Source organism: Schistocerca nitens, chromosome 6, assembly GCF_023898315.1.
Source record: "Schistocerca nitens isolate TAMUIC-IGC-003100 chromosome 6, iqSchNite1.1, whole genome shotgun sequence".
NCBI classification, from domain to species: domain Eukaryota; kingdom Metazoa; phylum Arthropoda; class Insecta; order Orthoptera; family Acrididae; genus Schistocerca; species Schistocerca nitens.
In genome coordinates, this window is record NC_064619.1 from 434,170,293 (window position 1) to 434,181,782 (window position 11,490).

General features: G+C 44.4%; 1 protein-coding gene across 1 annotated transcript in view; it reads right to left on the reverse strand.

The window, feature by feature from the left end:
- LOC126262189 (dystroglycan 1) overlaps positions 1–8,197 on the reverse strand; it is a 280,598-nt gene extending 272,401 nt beyond the window's left edge. Inside the window, exon 1 of the mRNA XM_049958600.1 lies at positions 8,166–8,197. The gene's annotated coding sequence lies outside the window, so the exon portion shown is untranslated. The remainder of the gene's footprint in view (positions 1–8,165) is intronic.
- Positions 8,198–11,490: the final 3,293 nt, after the last annotated feature.

The following is an 11,490-nucleotide window of genomic DNA, read 5'->3' on the forward strand; positions in this document are numbered from 1 at the left end:
GGAAGGTAGGAGACGAGGTACTGGCAGAAGTAAAGCTGTGAGGACGGGGCGTGAGTCGTGCTTGGGTAGCTCAGTTGGTAGAGCACTTGCCCGCGAAAGGCAAAGGTCCCGAGTTCGAGTCTCGGTCCGGCACACAGTTTTAATCTGCCAGGAAGTTTCATTTCCAGTATTAGCCACACAGCAAAATACATCCTCTCTGCGTGCTGTCATTTGCGATATCTTGAACCGTTTACCAAATATGACGACTTTTACGACCACATGATGCACAGGGATGGAACTGGGCGCTCCGCGCTCGACCAGTCCACCAGATACACACACATGTTTAGAAAAATCAGAACAACCTGAACGACTAAAGATAGGACGTTCATACTCACAGGAAATGTACATTAGTATGTTCTGCAGAAATGATTAGCATTTGAACCTGCAGGGTCAAGGTCAACATCAGCGGTAAAATGTGGCTGCGGCTCTCGTTGTCACTATAAACCGATAGATCAGTGTGAGTGGAGCAGACGTGCAGGATACCTCGCAGACGTATGCGCGAACCATATCGTCAAATCAGCGGGTGTGAAAGAGGGCGCATTATTTGTATGAGAGAATATGATGCATCCATCCGGGAAACTGCTTATCGTTTGAGACGTAGTGTTTCGGCAGTGCAACGGATGTGTCCAGAATAGTTCACGGAAGGCCGTAGAACACGACAGGATGGGTCAGGTGGCACCACCCAGACCACAGACACATACGATTGGCACTGCACGACAGATCTGCACATCCTCGGCTCTGACGCAGCAGTGGAGCAGTGTAACACATTGTAGTGGCGTAGCAAGACAGCCAAGCCACTCGGAGGTAGCCGAAAGGCACGCGTTAAGCTCACGCAGATTGGCGTGAGGTCTGGAACAAGGTAAAGTAATTATCCTATAAAGAAAAGAATTGGAAACAATTGGAGAACATCGCTCTTGTTTAGTCATTATTACACTGAATATAAACTGGTAATGGCGCCTTGCTAGGTCGTAGCAAATGACGTAGCTGAAGGCTATGCTAACTATCGTCTCGGCAAATGAGAGCGTAATTGTCAGTGAACCATTCCTAGCAACGTCGGCTGTACAACTGGGGCGAGTGCTTGTAAGTCTCTCTAGAACTGCCGTGTGGCGGCGCTCGGTCTGCGATCACTGACAGTGGCGACACGCGGGTCCAACGTATACTAATGGACCGCGGCCGATTTAAAGGCTACCACCTAGCAATTGTGGTGTCTGGCGGTGACACCACACACATCTTGTACTGTGACTCTTCAGGCTTTCCCGGCGGATATGTTGTAAATAGTCTTCACGGGTGTGCCGCCGGATGACGTTGTGCAAATCCCACAATATTTCCTCGGAGCAACTGTCCGACATCATCAGGTGGTTGAAACCTCGCTGGTGGCTAGGTACTACTGACAAGATCTGCATGTCGACGCCGCTGTATATAGAGCACGCGCGTGAAGATTGCGCAGGCGTGAGATTAAACACGGTGCGTCTTCTTGGCATGTTTTCTTGCGTTCGGGCTTCGAGTCGATCGTATTTTGCCATTTGACGAACCTTGGCTTGCTGTTCAGTCCAATCAGCTAGCGCCCAAGTGGCGCTATCTACCCAGTTCCAGGATACCGCTGAAAAGTTCGCTGAGATACGTTATGCATTCAGGCCCAAGCGAGTTCAATCTATGGAGCAGAAAGAAGATACGAAGACACCCATCACCTTGGCCTTCTTGCCGTACTTTGGTGCCATGTCGTCAAGAATCGGAAGAGTCCTCGAAAGATATGACATCAAGTGTGTTTTCCGACCACCTGCAAAACTGAGGAACCTGTTAGGTTCGGTTAAGGATGATCTCGGTCTGAGGAAACGTGGTGTGTACTAGATTCCTTGTCAGTGTGGGGCGGCATATATAGGTCAGACATGTCGCACAGTACAAGAACGTTGCGATGAACATCAGCGTCATACACGCCTACGCCAACCGGAGAAGTCGGCAATTGCAGAACACTGTCTGAACACGGGACAACACATGATTTATGAAAAGACGGAAGTTTTATCCCCAGCATCCTCTTTCTGGGATTGCGTCATTAAGGAAGCAATACATATCCATACAGCTCATAACCTTATCAACAGGGATGCGGGATTTCAATTGAGTACAGCCTGGAACCCTGCATTGGCTGCTGTTAAATCACGACGAGAAAGCAAAGAGCTTTCGATAATAGACCCGTCATAACTTTGACAGCATGTTAGTAAACACAGCGTCAGCGCACGCGCAGAACGGCCGCTCTGCGTTTCCCGGCAGAGGGCTTTTGAGTCTGGCGCCATCTATCTGCCATTTTTTGCGCATGCGTGGTTCCCGCGCCCGCGCAATCTTCACGCGCGTGCTCTATATACAGCGGCGTCGACATGCAGATCTTGTCAGTCGTACCTAGCCACCAGCGAGGTTTCAACCACCTGATGATGTCGGACAGTTGCTCCGAAGAAATATTGTGGGACTTGCACAACGTCATCTGGCGACACACCCGTGAAGATAATTTACAACATCTTATACTACCAGGGATGACAGTCCGTCGCTATTTATTACGGCGTGGTGTGATATTCCTGTCTGTGTCCGGCAGTATTTTGCTAGAAGCTCGCCTTGCAGCTTGGTACACGTGAAGCAGCATATAATACAAAAGTGGAGTGAGGTACAAATGGCTCTGAGCACTATGGGACTTAACATCTATGGTCATCAGTCCCCTAGGACTTAGAACTACTTAAACCTAACTAACCTAAGGACATCACGCAACACCCAGTCATCACGAGGCGGAGTGAGGTACAAGTGACAGATGGTACAATATGTACCAGTCCCGTGGGCGACACCGCCAATTGTACTGAACTTGCTTCTGATTGGTCGGCACATTCGGGTGCTAGGCGCCAAAACGCGTAACTTCTCTTACTAATTATTTACATACTTTTTATTGTATTTAACCCAGTTTTTAGTGTGAATCTCCCATGGTTACCCTACGAGTCTACCGTTTTTGTTTATTAAATTTCACTGGTTTTGAGAAACATAAGAGTAACTATATTGCAACCGAAGTGCTTCGGACACCATCGGGTTGCTGTGGCGCGCCTGGGAGACGTACTTCGGCTGCGATAGTAACTCTGTTTCGAGCGTTCTGGAGAGCCGGAAACGTATCTCAGTATCGTGCTTTACTTAGATGTAAACATGTAATTGTCACTCTATTTCGGGTGTTCTCCAGAGCCGGACATGTTGTACTCTATATCGGGCGTAGCGTAGGGAGCATCGGAGAGCCGGACATGGGTACGGTATTTCGGAAGTTGGATGGAAAAGGTACCATACAATTAAGAAAGCTATGTCGAGTGTTGTAAAAGACAGTGTAAATGTGTGAATAACTGAATAATAACCAAACAAGATACATTAATGAGAAGTGTCGCCTACCATCATTGGCAGTATTACAGATCTTGCCCTCTGTAGATACGGAGACTAATCTGGGCATGTAGCATCCTGCAAAAAGCACAATCACAGGTTCAAATTGACAGAGCAGCAGCCTCCGCCGATAAAGATCCCACGACCGACGAGCTGTCTTCTGCACTGGGGACACAACTTTAGATGACGTCGGTGAGAAGAACAGTCAGAGACACTTGTTCAATCTCTCCAGATCTCTCCACCTTCCAGATCTGAGCTCCAATTTATATTGGGCTACGTGCGCGTCGTCCACTTCTGCGCCTACCTCTGACGAAAGTGCAGAAACATGCTGGATGGCAATGGTGTATGGAATGACGTCACTGGGAGCAACAGCAATGGCATAACACAGTGATTTCGGATGAATCCAGGTTCTGTCTGGTGCACTATGGTTCGCTGCAGACAGTGGCAGTGGCACCACAGTGACTACATTCGCAAAAGACATACAGCACCAAATCAAGGCCTTATGGTGTGGGGTGTTATTAGGTACAACTATTGTGTAAAACCACAAATCACTGTTGGTGCATGTCCAGGGCAGTGTGACCTAGGTGAATGACATCCTGCGACCAGTAGCCGTAACCTTTATGCACGACACTCCAGACACCATTTTTCAACAAGACAACGCACGACCACATGTTGCTGCATGAACACGTGACACTTGTTGTCACAGGATGTCAGCTTTTTGCCCTGGCCTGTCAGATCACCAGACTTTTTTGTCGCCAATTGAAAATGTATGGGATCTGGTGAAATGATGGGTGCAGCACAGTGACGCGACACCAACCACCACAGATGAACTACGGAACAAGATGAATGCAGCATGGATGGCTCTGTCACAGGATGCCATCGTGCATGGAACAAGTTATCAGGGCCCATGGTGGACCATTTGCCTATTAGGCATCAGGACACATGCTTTGCCGACGTGACTGAAATGCTAGTTACTTCTGCAGAACCTACTAATGTGCATGCCCTGTTTTTTCTGAACATGAGTGTACAATACAAAATCTCAAGAACGAAGAGAGAGAATGTTCTGTTCTCAACTTTAAATACAATTTCGATATCTGGGCTACATTTCATACACAGATAGTAAGACTTAAAATGTACTATACACGAAGTCCACGGAGTGCGTTTTTACTCTGCAAAAAAAAAAAAAAAAAAAAAAAAAAAAAAAAAAAAAAAAAAAAAAAATCCGTGCAGGCATTTAATTAGTTTCGTGCTGCAGAGTAACCATGACGAATAACGAAAACAAAGCCAGTCCTTTGGCGAGCTAAGGTATCAAGCTGTAAGATGAGAAATAATAGAAGTTTTTAAACGAATAATTTTATTAAAATTGGATGATAAGTATTTGATAGTAGCCGGCGCGTCCGCTCCAGCGCTTTGACGATAAGACTCACAGCTGTCGCTCTCACTGTCGCACGTTTTGCAGAGACTAGATTAACACGTTTGAATTCAAATGTCGTCGCTAGTTGTAGCGGACGTAGTTCAAGTAAGACACTTCCGTAAGTACAACTGCAGTTGTGTTTCGTCGTCTGAAACTGTCGCGTGCTGACGGTTCCTTCTGTCGCTTACGTAGAACGTGACCTAATACGACTTAGGTAAGCTACATAAAGCACACAGTACAAGTATTTGGTTACTTCGAGGAGACATCACGTAACACCTTGTTACGCCGTCCTCACACGGGGCGTGTTTCCCGTCTCAGAGCATACCAGACGTGTTTTCCATAGCGGTTTGTGCACGAGCCGCTGCATCTCCCCGACGTAATTTCCGACTTCACCACTCTCCAAAGATAAATATTGTCATGTGTACCTGACTTTCACATCAAACAGTTTTTTACCAAAATGGACGCGCGTAAGTTGTAATGGTAGCTCTAATAAAATGTACATTTCCTCCATGGCCCATATATGTTTTTATCTATAGTGTACATAAATATATACAAGGCAAAAAGGAACGTTCTGTGTCCACCCAGTAAGGACATCCATTTCTTAATTTGTATTCCAAATAGTACGATACAAATTTACAATAGTCTTCCACAGAAGACAAAACTTATTACTCTTTTATATAGATGGGTCCACAGCCTCTGTGAATTTCTTGAGGGAAGTTATTTTCCTGCATAGGTTGTTTTCATTTTTGAAATATATGAAAGACCCGAGGTCCGGGTTTTAAGGTGGATGAGAAGAACAGTCCAATGAAGTTTTGTGAGCGTCTCTCAGGTGAGCAGATTTTTGTGAGGCCTTCGGATGTCACGGAGAAGTTAGTTTGAATTTTTGTGACGACAGACACGCTGAAGTCTTTTCTTCAATTCCCTGTGGGTGTGTGCGGTTGGCCTCCGCGCGAGAGATCGGTAAGGTTTCCGCGACCTTGTTGCGATGATGACAGACACCTCGCACTACGACTCATCGTACTTTTGTTCACTGCCAGGTCTCCGTAAACATTCTGAATATCTTCGATGCTCTGGTTTTCGCCCAAAGAAACTCCATGTCAGCTCTGCTTGGAACGCACTCCATTACAGACGCCAAACTGAAAGCTATTTATAGCGCCGCACCTATCGGAACTTCGTGAAACTATAGGGGCTGAAGAGGGAATATTCCACGATGTGCCACAACAAATTTCGTATTTTTTCAACCGAAATTTGCGGAGAATAAAGTGTGCTGCGTTACTTGCAGTATACCCCTCATATATTCCACAGCTCTGAGCAACATCTGATGGTGCCCTCAATGATGTTTTCTTACCAGCGTGGTACAGGCTACGTTTCTCGAATTTATGCCGGCGGATCGAATATTTTTCTGGAGCGCATTCAGGATATGATTAACTCCTGTGCCGATAATTCGGATGACAACCCTGCAGCCATTCTCAAGATGGGTCGCTTACAAGATTTTTAAATCACTTTATACTGTGGAGTAAACGCGCCTGCGTCAGAGGTAACACTGTTCGCAAGAAGGGCGTCAGTTACAAGTAAATATCTGCGCCACTAATAGTAAAACAAAGGAAGCGAAGAGTCAGTGAATCGACAGTGCTTACCAAGTATTTGTTTGGTTATTATGGACGACATATGTTGGAAAGCTGAGCAGTGGAAACCTAGAACAAATTTCCTTTGGGAGTGCAGACTTGAAACGAGCGGTTTCCATGATTTGTCTGCTAACTATATTTCCAATTTCCTTGACCACTGAATCCCTCTAGGACGAGATTGTCGCCAGTATTTTGACTTTCCCATAATCCATGGACTGGTCAATGGAAATACAATGGTCAGCCACAACAGATTTGTTGGGCTCTAATAGGAGAGTGTATCTCTGGGGTTCAATGCAACGTTCTTCTACATTGCGTATTTTTTGCCCTATGTACCACTTACAGCTCAGAAGAAATTTCGTGTACACCCGCTTTCATAAAAGCAAATCATTCTTCACAGATCCCAGAAGAGCTGCTGCCTTGGCCTGTGGAAGGAAGATCACATCCACTTTATTCTTTTTCATTATTCTTGTGAATTTTAAAGATGTATTTCCCACGTACAGTAGAAAGCCCGTAGACTTCACATCTCTCTCTTCTTCAGCAACATTTACAAGACTACTCCGCAATTCGCACATAGATGCCTGGCAGACGCTTCTTCGAACCGCCTTCAGAGTATTTCTCTATCCTTCCACTCCATGACAGTGCTTAGGAAAAATGAGCACTTTCTGCTCGTGCTCTTGTTTTTCTCATTTTATGATGATGATCATTTCTGTCTATGTAGGTTGGCGATGATAAAACCTTTATTTTTCTTCTTCTGTTTGGTCTGGCATTTTCGTTTGGAAAGTTATATCAATTTGATGTTTTGTGTATCCATTCTTACGGAATATTTCATCCAAGTGTACCAGTTCACTCTGCAGGTTGTCAGTGTCTGATACTACATGAGCCCTGTGTGCTTAAGTTTTAAGTATTCTGACAATTCGCGAAGGATGGTAGCATCTATGAGCTTGAAAGTATAAATCGGTAAACGGAACAAGAGTTAATAATATCCCGGATGCACTCCCGAAAAACGACGGAATAGTTACTGGCACAACTTGTGCAGCTAGAGTCGCAGTTTTCTCTTGTTGCTCGCAGAATTCATGTGCGAGGTAGTTGTGCCCGAAAGTATCCTCTACCATGTTCGTAGTCAACCGTTATTATGAGCGCCATCACATGTTGCTTGCTGCAGACAGATGTGCGGAATATGTGATGCTATATGATTAATTACAGTTTTTTTTATTGTGATGCAAGTAACAGAGGCTGCCTTAAAATGTTAAATCATTAAATAAAACTATTTCAAAAATAAATTGTATGTAAGAAAGTAACGCTGTAAAATAATATTAGTTGTAGTTCTTTGAGTGAATAACATGTTTGCAATCTTGAGTGAAACTATTGGAGTCACAAATGAAATATTCACTTGGTTTCTTTAAATGTTACTGTTCATAGTATTGCAGCGTCAATGCGTGCAATCTGAGCCATTCAGAAGGTCTCTCTCTCTCTCTCTCTCTCTCTCTCTCTCTCTCTCTCTCTGTGTCTGCCTGTGTGTGTGTGTGTGTGTGTGTGTGTGTGTCTTTAAAGTGAGGGTGTGTACAGGTGTCTAAGACTTAAGCCGGCTGCTGTTTAAACATTTTATGCGCCGAGAGGAACTTAGTATTATCTCTATCATGGAAAGTATTCATGAGAAAAAAACAGATTTGTAACAGCTTGCGAAAACTACTTACGTATGGAATTGGGTACGGCTTCTGGTCGCGAAAGGACAGCTTACCTGGAACACAAACAAATATTGCTAAGAAGTGAGTAAACAAAGGAGGTGGGCTAAAGCTTCATTGTGAATAATATGAAGGCGGTGAAGAACACATTCATGGTCAAAAGAAGCCCACTAGTATCAGACATCTGCATTAATGTGACGGGGAAATTTCTGAAAATGTAGGTAGAGATTACAGCACTGTATGGCAGTGAGACATCGACTGTGGGAAAACGGGGAAAAGAGGAGAATCGACGGGTTTGAGAAGTGGTGGTACAGGAGGATGCTGAAAACTAGGTGGTCTGATAAGGAAAGGAATGAGGTGCTCTCAACAGAATTCGTGAAGAAAGAAACATATGAAAAACACTGAGCAGAATAGGGGACAGGTACTAGAGGGAGATAAGGAGGGCAAAAACTAGGGGAGAGAGGTTTGAATATATCCAACAAGTAATTGAGGACGTAGAATTTCAGTGCAACTCTAAGATGATGAGGTTGGCGCAGCGGAGGAATTCGTGGCGGGCCACATCAAACTGCTCAGAAGCCTGATGAAAAAGTGTAGACTGAGTATTCTGAAATATTGCACTAACAGACGAAAATGAAAATTTTAGGCGATGCAAGGTCTTAAATGAGCAATGCGAGTGGGCCTCGCTCACATAATCTTTACCAAAGTTTACAATTCATGACCGGTTGTGGAAGATAGAAGAACTTGCAGATATGCATTAAGATTACGAGGGACTCTGCCGTTTAAACCACAGAATTCTGATCAACTTTCCGAGCAAAAATCTGTTTGCACAGTGTAAGTCGATGAGTAAGTGTTAGATGGTGTGGAAAAAAGATTCGTCTATAGGCAACCATCAACTTTTCCGTCAAATGTGCACTTGAATAGAGTGTGGAGAGTGCTAGCGCAACAGCAGTTACATCCCTGTCGTAAACAAAGTCCACAAATAGTGGAGCTCAATGTTCTTAAATCCCGAGTTCAGTTGTGTACATGGATTATCCAGTGCAGCACTGAAGTGCTTAAGTTCCTCCCGTTTGTATTATTCACTTCAACCATGATGGCGTTCGTAACTATGGTAAGCGTCATGCCTAGAGAGGTGAAAAACTGTATGCAATGTTTGATACCAACGTTATCTGTCAGCTAGTGGTTTGGAATTGTCCAGGTCAACTAAATAAAGCGTAGTTTATGAATGTCGCTTAATTTATTACTTTCTGTTTAAGCGAGTTTCAAGCCACTGTCATCAGATCAAAGCGTAGAAGTTGGAAAAAAAAGAAAGAAAGAAATGTTCAGCGTCGTATGAATGAAACCTCTGCCTAAGTTGGCTGTCAACTCAACTAAAGGTGTTTTACAAGGTATAAGATCCGACGAAGTAATGGCAATAGTCGAAATGTCGTTATACGATGGTGAGTCAAATGAAAACCTTAAATTTGTAATAACAAATAGAAATTTCGCGCCGTTATCCTGTAAGTTGGTAAGCGTGCTACAAACAGCGTGCACAATGGCCTGTAGGTAGCAGCATAGTGCAAATGCACACATACCGTCGCAGTATCAATATAAAGATGGCCGCCCCATTTGCGACTTGCACCAGGGAAAAACAGCGTTCTGTTATTCGGTTTTTGCGTAGTGAAGGTGCGAAACCTATTGAAATTCAGCGACGAATGAAGGTTCAGTACGGTGATGCATGTTTGTCAGAGCAGCAAGTCTACGAATGGAGTAGGAAGTTCGCAAATGGTGTGACTTCAGTGGAAGATGCTCCTCGTCCAGGTCAGGCACAACGAGTTGTGACTCCACAGAACACTGCAGCAGTTGAAGCCATAGTGAAGGAAAACCGCCGACTGACACTGAATGACGTTGCAGCATGTTTACAGATTAGTCATGGGTCAGCACACCACATTGTGCATGATGTGCTCCAGTTTCACAAAGTGTCTGCAAGATGGGTGCCACGGCAGCTGACTCCTGAAATGAGTGAACGACGTGTTGATGCTTGTGAAGAACTTCTTCGGCGCTTTGAACAAGAAGGTGATGGATTCCTTGCAAGAATCGTTACTGGGAACGAAACCTGGGTTCACTTCCAGCAACCGGAAACGAAGAGAGGGAGCAAGGAATGGTGCCATTCCTCATCACCAAGTGATTTCCATATGTTTGGACCACTCAAAGACGCAATGGGAGGAAAGAAGTTCCGTTCTGATGAAGAGGTAAGCCACGCGGTGCGTGAGTGGTTCCGCGGACTACCAAAAGAATTTTTTTCTAAAGGAATTTATGCACTTTGTAAGCGCTGGAGGACTTGCATTGAAAGTGGGGGAGATTATGTTGAAAAGTGATACAGCTTTGTACCACTTCCGCACAATAAATAGCATTTAAAAAAATATTCAAGGTTTTCATTTGACTCGCCCTCGTATAAGGTTTTGATGCGAACATTATTATGTTGTTGTTGTTGTTGGTCTATAGAGCGACGGTGTACCGCCACCCTCTATTGATGATAGTGAACAACTCTCGAAGTTAGTGCTGTTGCACTGCTCACGCTCTGGCGAAATTTAGAGTACTGTATCATAATTATTTGTATGAAAAAGGATGCATGACGTGAGGACTAGGAGCCAAAACCCTGGAAAAAAAGTGTTACGGCCACACGGCCTAGCTAGATACGAGTACAACGCGCACAACTGTGGCGCTCTTTGCATCCAGCACCCGGCATAAAACGGCTGACTACGGTAATGATGATTTACTGTTAGGTAACTGTCCTTTAATGAGACTGAGGACTATTTCAGTAATATGCTGCAACTTAACTACGTCGACTTTATGAGCCACAAACGTTGTTAAGGTACACCGCATCAGTTTTTGCAAACGAACTAACTGCGCGTAGTTGATTCCTGCAGCCGAATGTCGCGTTTTGTAATCGACAGCTGGGTTGCACTGAAATAACTATGACTGACTGGAAGTAGGTCGATACTGCCACGTCGACCTCTTGAATACGGTCACAACAGCGCTAACAGCGTCAGACAGCCCATAAATAAATGGCGGCACGAAAGTGATTCTTACAAAAAGAAATAACAGGCAGTGACGGGGTATTGAAACCTGAGGCAACACTATTAGGGTCGATTCACACACATCTGACGTGACAAGTCTTATGTGATGTGTCCAATCCAATATATGTGACACAGAGTTACAAAATTATAGATGCAGCAACACTCCAATAAAAATGGGAAAAAATAGTACAAAAATCCACCTTAATTTTTTTTGTTAGTTATTATTTCATTAACAGCAACATGTTATGAATCAAGTTACTTCAATTTACGTTGCTCATCTG